The sequence below is a fragment of the Oryctolagus cuniculus genome, chromosome 9 (genome assembly GCF_964237555.1).
Source record: "Oryctolagus cuniculus chromosome 9, mOryCun1.1, whole genome shotgun sequence".
NCBI lineage: Eukaryota > Metazoa > Chordata > Mammalia > Lagomorpha > Leporidae > Oryctolagus > Oryctolagus cuniculus.
The window spans coordinates 102,138,591-102,148,126 of record NC_091440.1 but is presented as its reverse complement, the minus strand read 5'-3'; positions in this window follow the sequence as shown (position 1 = coordinate 102,148,126).

Genomic DNA, 9,536 nt, shown 5'->3' with positions numbered 1-9,536 from the left:
CTTTTTTACTTAGAGGTAGAGAGAGACACATAAGACACACACACACACACACACACACACACCTCCTATTTTCTAGTCCACTTTCCAAAAGCCCTAGGGTAGGTTAGGGTTGGAAATAGGATCTGGAATTTCCATCAAAGGCTCCCATGTGGATTGCAGAAACTCAACTACTTGAGCCATCACAGATACCCCCAGAGTCTGTGCTAGCAGGATGTCAGGGTCAAGAACCACAGCTGGGAATTGAACCCAGATACTACAGTGTGGAATGCAGACATCTTAACTACTAGGTTAAATGTTCAACCCATCTAATGGCTAATTTTGTATAGATTGTGTATGGACAACATTTGTGTTCCTTTTCTAATGGACAGAGCACACCAATAGAATTAGTGATGACTATTACTGATTACACAAGTGGTAAGATAAAAATGACCAAAACAGTGTTTCAGTTCCAAATAACTCAGATTCCAGTAAGGGAAACCATAGAATAGCAATAAACTAAAGGAAAAAATGGTCAGATCTGCTCAGAGAAAGGTACACATGAAAAACTTTGTTCTATGAAGAGAGGCTTAAATTGTGTCGAAAGGTAGGGACTTTGCTAAAGGTACAAAAAATAAAGGGGCTTGGGGCTGGCATTCTAACATAGCAGGTTATTTGTCTCCTGCAACACCAGCATCCCACATGGGCGCCAGTTCAAGTCCAGGCTGCTCTACTTCCGATACAGCTCAGTGCCAATGTGTCTGGGAAAGCAGCAGAAGATGGCCCAAGTAGTTGGGCCCCTGAACCCATGTGAGAGACCTGGAAAAAGCTCCTGGCTTCTGGCTTCGGCCTCTCCCAGCCCTGGCTATTGTAGCCATTTAGGGAGTGAACTAGTGAATAGACAATCTCTCTGCTTCTCCCTCCCTCTCTCTTTGTAGCCCTTTATTTCAAACAAATAAATAAATCTCAAATAAAAAAAGTAAAAGAGCTTAAGGCGGAAGAAGCAGCAATACAAGTGAACATCAGCAAGTAAAAACATGAGAATTTAAAACAACTGCTAATGGTAAACATGGAATAAATACACAGGCACTACAAAAAGTTCATGAAAATGCATGTTATGAAAAAGTATGCATGAATTGAAAAACTTTATTTGCACCAAAATAAGCTTTTTTAAAAATTACTACAAACTTATTGAAGTACCCTTGAATTGTCAGGTGTCAGTCATATACCAGATATGGGGAATTAAAGAAATGTCTTCAGTCTTCCAGGGAAATATTCATTATAATACAATCAACAAGGGCGTTCTGGCTTGCTTTCCTTTCTTGGGCGTGCAAAACCTCGCCTTGTTTCATGGTATTTCACACATATTGTTCCTCTGTGTGTCCTGCCTCCCCAAAAGCTGCTCTGAGACTTTTCTCTGAGTACTTACCCCTGTATAGTATACTTTATTTTCTTTATTAAAGTTTATTTCTCAATTGAGCAATGATTTTTCACATCACTAGGAAAAATAACTAACTACTTGTTACTCCAGAAAACACAGTCTCATAGTAACTACACTTACAAAGAATGTCAACCACAGTTTTTGTATTTGTTCTTAGCCTTAAGTTGCCAAGGAAAGGGATGGTGAATAATTCGCCCTAGACTGCATGTTGCTCTATTCCACCCAAAATGCATTAAAGGAAAAATCCAAAGTATTAGATTTTTTCTTTTTTTCATGAGGAATAAGACTCATGCATTTTATAAGTACAACTTCAGAAATATAGTGATTCTTCACACTGTACCACCCTCCCACACAGACTCCCAACCCTCTTCCTCCTCCTTCACCCATTCCCAATCCTCTTCTCTACTAAGATCTATTTTCAGTTAACTTTATACACAGAAGACCAACAATACACTAAGTAATGAGATCAACAATTTGTATGGAAAAAAAACCTGTTCCTCAGCAGTTGAAACAAGGGCTGTTCAAAGTCTTTGCATCGCAAAGTTAATTTCATTTCTTTTTTTTTTTTTTTGAGAAACTTATTAACTTTAAAGAAGCACCCAAGGGGGATGGTGCAGGGGCAAAGTGGGTTAATGCCTTGGCCTGAAGCACTGGCATCCCATATGGGCGCTGGTGCAAGACCCGGCTGCTCCACTTCCAATCCAGCTCTCTGCTATGGCCCAAGTCCTTGGCCCCTGCACTCACGTGGGAGATTCAGAAGAAGCTCCTGGCTCCTGGCTTCAGATAGGCCCATCTCTGGCCATTGTAGCCAATTGGGGAGTGAACCATTGGATGGAAGACCTCTCTCTCTTTCTGCCTCTCCTCTCTCTGTGTAACTCTGAATTTAAAATAAATAAGCAAATCTTTATTTTTAAACTTTTATTTAATAAATATAAATTTCCAAAGTACAACTTCTGGATTATAGCAGTTTCCCCCCATAACCTCCCTCCCACCCGCAACCACCCCATTTCCCACTCCCTCTCCCATCCCATTCTTCATAATTCATTTTCATTTATCTTTATATACAAAAAATCAACTTAGTATATACTAAGTAAAGATTTCAACAGACTGCACCCGCAAAGATACACAAAGTGTAGAGTACAGTTTGGGTAGTAGTTTTACCGTTAATCCACATAGTACAACACATTAAGGACAGAGATCCTACATGAGGACAGGTGCACAGTGACTCCCGTTGTTGATTTAAACAATTGACACTCTTATTTATGACGTCAGTAATCACCCGAGGCTCTTGTCATGAGCTGCCAAGGCTATGGAAGCCTCTTCAGTTTGCCAACTCCGATCTTACTTAGACAAGGCCATAGTCAAAGTGGAAGGTCTCTCCACCCTTCAGAGAAAGGTACTGCCTTCTTTGATGGCCTATTTTTTCCACTGAGATCTCACTCACAATATCTTTCATTTAGGTCATTTTTTTTTTCACCGTGTCTTGGCTTTCCATGCCTGTGAAGCTCTCATGGGCTTTTTAGCCAGATCCGAATGCCTTAAGGGCTGATTCTGAGGCCAGAGTGCTGCTTAGGGCATTTGCCATTCAATGAGCCTGCTGCGTATCGTACTTCTCATGTAGGATCAGTCTCTCCTTTTTAATTCTATCAATTATTATTTGCAGACACTGGTCTTATTTATAGATTCCTTTGACAATCCTATCTTTTTGATCAATTATGAACTGAAACTAAGCACTTTAACAAGTAAGATGGCATTTGTATATATTACCTTGATGGGATTGAATTGTAATCCCCTTGAACATTTCTAGCTCTACCATTAGGGGTAAGTTAGAGTGAGCATGTGCCAAAATGTACATCTCCTCCCTCTCTTATTCCCACTCTTATATTTAATAGGGATCACTTTTCAGTTAAATTTAAACACCTAAGAATAATTGTGTGTTAATTAAAGAGTTCAACCAATGGTATTAAGTAGAACAAAACAAAAAATAGTAAAAGGAATAAAATAGTGAGCTATTCCTCAACAGTCAGAACGAGGGCTGATCAAGTCATTGTTTCTCATAGTATGCATTTCACTTCAACAGGTTTCCTTTTAGCTGTTCAGTCAGTTGTCACTGATCAGGGAGAATATATGATATTTGTCCATTGGGAATGGCTCATTTCACTCAGCATGATGTTTTCCAGATTTCTCCATTTGTTGCAAATGACCGGATTTCATTGTTTTTTTTTTTATTGCTGTATAGTATTCTATAGAGTACATATCCCATAATTTCTTTATCCAGTCTTCTGTTGATGGGCATTTAGGTTGATTCCCTGTCTTAGCTATTGTGAATTGAGCTGCAATAAACATTGAGGTGCAAACAGCTCTTTTATTTGCCAATTTAATTTCCTTTGGAAAAATTCCAAGGAGTAAGACGACTGGGTTGTATGGTAGGGCTATATTCAAGTTTCTAAGGAATCTCCCAACTGACTTCCACAGTGGCTTGGTAAGTTTGCATTCCCACCAACAGTAGATTAGTGTGCCTTTTCCCCCACATCCTTGCCAGCATCTGTTGTTAGTTGATTTCTGTGTGTGAGCCATTCTAACCAGGGTGAGGTGAAACTTCATTGTGGTTTTGATTTGCATTTCCCTGATGGCTAGTGATCTTGAACATTTTTTCATGTGTCTGTTGGCCATTGGATTTCCTCTTTTGAAAAATGTCTATTGAGGTCCTTGGCCCATCTCTTTAATGGGTTCTTTGTTTTGATGTTGTGGAGTTTCTTGATCTCTTGAGATTCTGGTTATTAATCCTTTATCAGTTGCATAACTTGCAAATGTTTTTCCCATTCTGTTGGTTGTCTCTTCACTTTCCTGACTGTTTCTTTTGCAGTACAGAAACTTCTCAATTTGACGTAATCCCAATTGTTAATTTTTGCTTTGGCTCGTGTGCCTCTGGGGTCTTTTCCAAGAAATCTTTGTGCCTATATCTTACAGAGTTTCTCCTATGTTCTCTAATAATTTGATGGTGTTGGGTTGTAGATTTAGACCTTTAATCCACATTGAGTGGATTTTTGTGTAAGGTGTAAGGTAGGGGTCTTGCTTCATGCTTCTGCAGGTGGAAATCCAGTTTTCCCAGCACCATTTGTTGAATAGACTGTCCTTGCTCCAGGAATTGGTTTTAGATCCTTGATCAAATATGAGTTGGCTGTAGATGTTTGGATTGATATCTGGTGTTTCTATTCTGTTCCATTGGTTTATCCATCTGTTTCTGTACCAGTACCATGCTGTTTTGATTACAAGTGCCCTGTAGTATGTCCTGAAATCTGGTATTGTGATGCCTCCGGCTTTGTTTTTGTTGTATAAGATTGCTTTAGCTATTTGAGGCCTCCTGTGCCTCCATATGAATTTCAGCATCATTTTTTCCATGTCTATGAAGAATGTCTTTGGTATCGCATTGAATCCATAAATTGCTTTTGGGAGAATGGACATTTTGGTGATATTGATTCTTCAAATCCATGAGCATGGAAGATTTTTCCATTTTTGGTATCCTCTTCTATTTGCAAGCACTTAGACATAACTATAACTTTTGAGACATAAGAATATCATCCACTTAATTCATTAAACAAAGTAAGTCCGTGAGAACAAGTTTTATCATTGATTATTGAAGTACCTAAGACAATAAGCAATGGAGTTGGATACTTAGGCATAACTAAAACTTACGAGACATAAGAATATCCTCCAGTTAATACACTAAAATAAAATAAATCTTTGAGAACAAGTTTTGCTGTTAACTTTCATATTACAGCTCTCTGAGGACAGAGGTCTTGCATGGGAAGTTAGTGCACAATGACTCCTTCGTTAATTTAACAATTAACACTCTTATGTAAGACGTCAGTGACACCCAAGGCTCTGACCTGAGCTGCTTAGGCTATGAAAGCCTTTTGAATCCACAAACTCCTTCAGTATTTAGACAAGACCATAAGGAAATTGGAAGTTCTCTCCTCCCTTCAGAGAACAGTACATCTTTCTTTGATGATCACTTCTGTCAACTGGAGTCTCTCCCACAGATGTCCTTCACATAAGAAACTTTTTTTGCCTCAGTGTCTTGACTTTCCATGCCTAAAATGCTCTTGTGGGCTTTTCAGCCAGACCAGAATGCCGTAAGGACTGATTCTGTGGTCAGAGTGATATTTAAAGCGATTGTCATTCTACGAGTCTGCTGAATGGACTGTTTCCCATGTTGGAGAATTCACTCCTTTTAATTCTATCTATTATTATTATCAACTACTTAATCCTATCTATATGACCATTTAACACTTGATCCTAACCCTATGATACATTTAACAGTATCAGATTGTTTTGATCATAACTGCCAAGTAATGTGTCTTGAAATCTGGTATTGTAATGCCTCCAGCTTTGATTATGTTGTATAAAATTTCTTTAGCTATTCAGGGTCTCTTGTGTTTCCACAGAATTTTACAATCATTTTTTCTATCTATGAAGAATACCATTGGTATTTTGATTGTGATTGCATTGAATATGTAAATACTTTGGTAGTATGGGTGTTGATGATATTGATTCTTTCAATCCATGCACTTGGAACATTTTTCCAGTTTTTAATGTCTTCTTCTATTTCTTTCTTTAATGTTTTATAATTTTAATCACTTAGACCTTTGAAATCCTTGGTTAAATTTATTTCAAGTTATTTAATTCTTTTTGTAACTATTTTAAATGGAATTGATCTTAAAAGTTCTTTCTCAGCCATGGCATTGTCTGTGTATACAAAGGCTATTGATTTTTGTGTCTTAATTTTATTTCCTGTTATTTTACCAAACTTTTTTCTTTTAATTCCAAAAGTCAATGAAGCCTTTTGGATGCCCTATTTATAGAATCATGTCATCTTCTAATAAAGATAGTTTGACTATCTTTCTTTAAAAGAAAAAGAAATTTCTTTTTCTTGCTTAATGGTTCTAGCTAAAACTTTCAGTAAAATACTGGATAGCAATGGTGAAAGTGGACATCCTTGTCTGGTTCCAGATCTTGGGAATGTTTCCAACTTTTTCACATTCAATAGGATTCTGGCATGGTTTTGTCATAAGTTGCCTTGATTGTGTTGAGGAATGTTCCTTCTGTACCCAATTTGCTTGAAGTTTTCATCATGAAAGAATGCTGTATTTTATCAAATGCTATCTCTACATCTATTGAAATAATCATATGGTTTTTGTTCTTCACTTTGTTAATGTGATGTATCATATTGACTGGTTTGCAAATGTTGAACCATTCCTGCATACCAGGGATAAATCCCACTTGTTCCGGGTGAATGATCTTTCTGATGTGTTACTGGATTTGATTATATAATATTTTCTTGAGGATTTTTTGCATCTATGTTCATCAGGGATATTGGTCCATAATTCTCTTTCTCTGTTATATCTTTTACCTGTTTAGTATTTAAGGTGATGTTGGCTTCATAGAAGAAGGTTGGGAGGATACCCTCCCTTTCAGTTGTTTTGAATAGCTTGAGAAGAACTGGAATTAGTTCTTTAAATGTCTGCCAGAATTCAGCAGTGAAGCCATTTGGTCGTCCTGGGTTTTTCTTTGTTAGGAGGGTCTTTATTACTGATTCGATTTTCATCTTCTTTATTAGTCTGTTCAGGTTTTCTATCTCTTCATGACTCAATTTTGATTGATTGTGTGTTGCCAGGAATCTGTCCATTTCTTGTAGGTTTCCCAATTTATTGACTTACAGCTCTTTGTAGTAATTTCTGGTGATTCTTTTTATTTCTGTAATATCTGTTGTTACACAAACCTTTTCATCGCTAATTCTATTGTTTTGAGTTTTCTCCTGTCTTTTTTGTTAGTTAGGCCAATACTGTATCAATTTTGTTTATTTTTTTAAAAAATTGCTCTTCATTTCACTTGTCTTTTGTATAGTTTTTTGTTGTTGTTGTTTGGTTCAACTTTGCTTATTTCTTCTCTAATTTTAATTATTCTTTTCTTCTTAAAAATCTGGTTTGGTATGTTGTTAAATGTTAACATTTTCCTAAATCTCAATGTTTTTCTAAATCTCACTGAGTTGCATTTATTTTGTGCCTTTCCCATTTATTGATGTAGGCCCAATGATGTCTTTTGTGATTTCTTCCATGACCCACTGATCATTCAGGAGCATGTTTCATGCACTAAGAATGTCTATTTTGTCACTGTGGGTTAAAAGTTAGTAGATATCAGTTGGGTCCATTTGCTCCAGAGTGTCAATTAGCTATGTAGTTTCTTTGTTGATTTTCTGTCTAGTTGATCTGTCCATTGATGACAGTGGGGTACTGAAGTCCCCCATTACTATTGTATTGGAGTTTATGTCTCCCTTTATATGAATTAACATTTCTTTCAGATAGGCAGATGCCCTGTAATTTAGTGCATATACATTTTTTTTTCATTTTTTTATTTGACAGATATAGTTAGAGAGACAGAGAGAAAGGTCTTCCTTCTGTTAGTTCACCCCCCAAATGGCCACTATGTCTGGCACTGTGCAGATCTGAAGCTGAGAGCCAGGTGCTTCCTTCTGGTCTCCCACACAGGTGCAGGGGCCCAAGCACTTGGACCATCTTCCACTGCCTTCCCGGGCCACAGCAGAGAGCTGGACTGGAAGAGGAGCAACTGGGACTAGAACCCAGCTCCCATATGGAATGCCGGTGCTGCAGGCAGAGGATTAACCAAATGAGCCATGGCGCCATCCCCAAGTGTATATACATTTAATATAGTCATTTCTTAGTTGAATAGATCTCTTAATCATTACATAATGCCCTTCTTTGTCTCTTTTAACAGTTTTTGTGTTAAAGTCCAGTTTGTATGATACCTGCCCTTTGTTGCTTTCTGTTAGCATGGAATAGCTTTTTACATCCTTTCACTTTCAGACTGTGGGTTACTTTGTTGGGAGATGTGTTTCTTTTAGGGAGCAAATAGATAGATCTTGTTTTTCAATCCATTCTTCAGTCTGTATCTTTTAATTGGAAAGTTGATGCCATTTACATTTTTTAAATTTTATTTGACAGGTAGAGTTCTAGACAGTGAGAGAGAGACGGACAAAGAAAAAGATCTCCCCTCTGTTGGTTCACTCCCCAGATGGCCGCCACGGCTGGAGCTGCACCAATTCAAAGCCAGGAGCCAGGTGCTTCTTCCTGGTCTCCCATGTGGGTGCAGGGCCCCAAGCACTTGCTGCTGCCCTCCCGGGCCACAGCAGAGAACTGGACTGGAAGAGGAGAAACCAGGACTAGAACCTGTGGCCATATGGTATGCCAGCACTGCAGGCGGAGGATTAACCAAGTGAACCACGGGGCCATTTACATTTAAAGTTACTATTGATAAATAATGTCTTAGCCCTGCCATTTTTTATAAATATTCCTGTTATTTATTTTGGGTTTACTTTTACTTTTTCTTTCATAATGATTGCTATATTTCTGTGTTTCTGTGTGTAGCACATCCTTAAGCCTCTTTTGTAAGGATAGGTGAGTGGTGATAAAATTCTTTCTTTTTTTGTTTTTGTGTTTTTTTTAACTTTTATATAATAAGTATAAATTTCCAAAGTACAACTTTTGGATTATAGTGGCTTTATCCCTCCCATAACCACCCTCCTACCTGCAACCATCCCATCTCCCACTCCCTCTCCCATCCCATTCACATCAAGATTCATTATCAACTATCTTTCTATACAGAAGATCAATTTCATATATACTAAGTAGAGATTTCAACAGTTTGCATCTACACAGGAACACAAAGTGTAAAGTACTGTTTGAGTACTAGTTATGCCATTAATTCACACGTTAAGGACAGAGATCCTACACGGGGAGTAAGTGCACAGTGACTCCCATTGTTGATTTAACAATTGACACTCTTGTTTATGGCATCAGTAATCACCTTGTCATAAGCTGCCAAGGCTATGGAAGCCTCTTCAGTTTGCCAACTCTGATCTTATTTTATTTATTTATTTATTATTTTTTTTTTGACAGGCAGAGTGGACAGTGAGAGAGAGAGACAGAGAGAAAGGTCTTCCTTTTTGCCATTGGTTCACCCGCGGCCAGCGCGCTGCGGCCTGCGCATCGCACTGATCTGAAGGCAGGAGCCAGGTGCTTCTCCTGGTCTCCCATGCGGG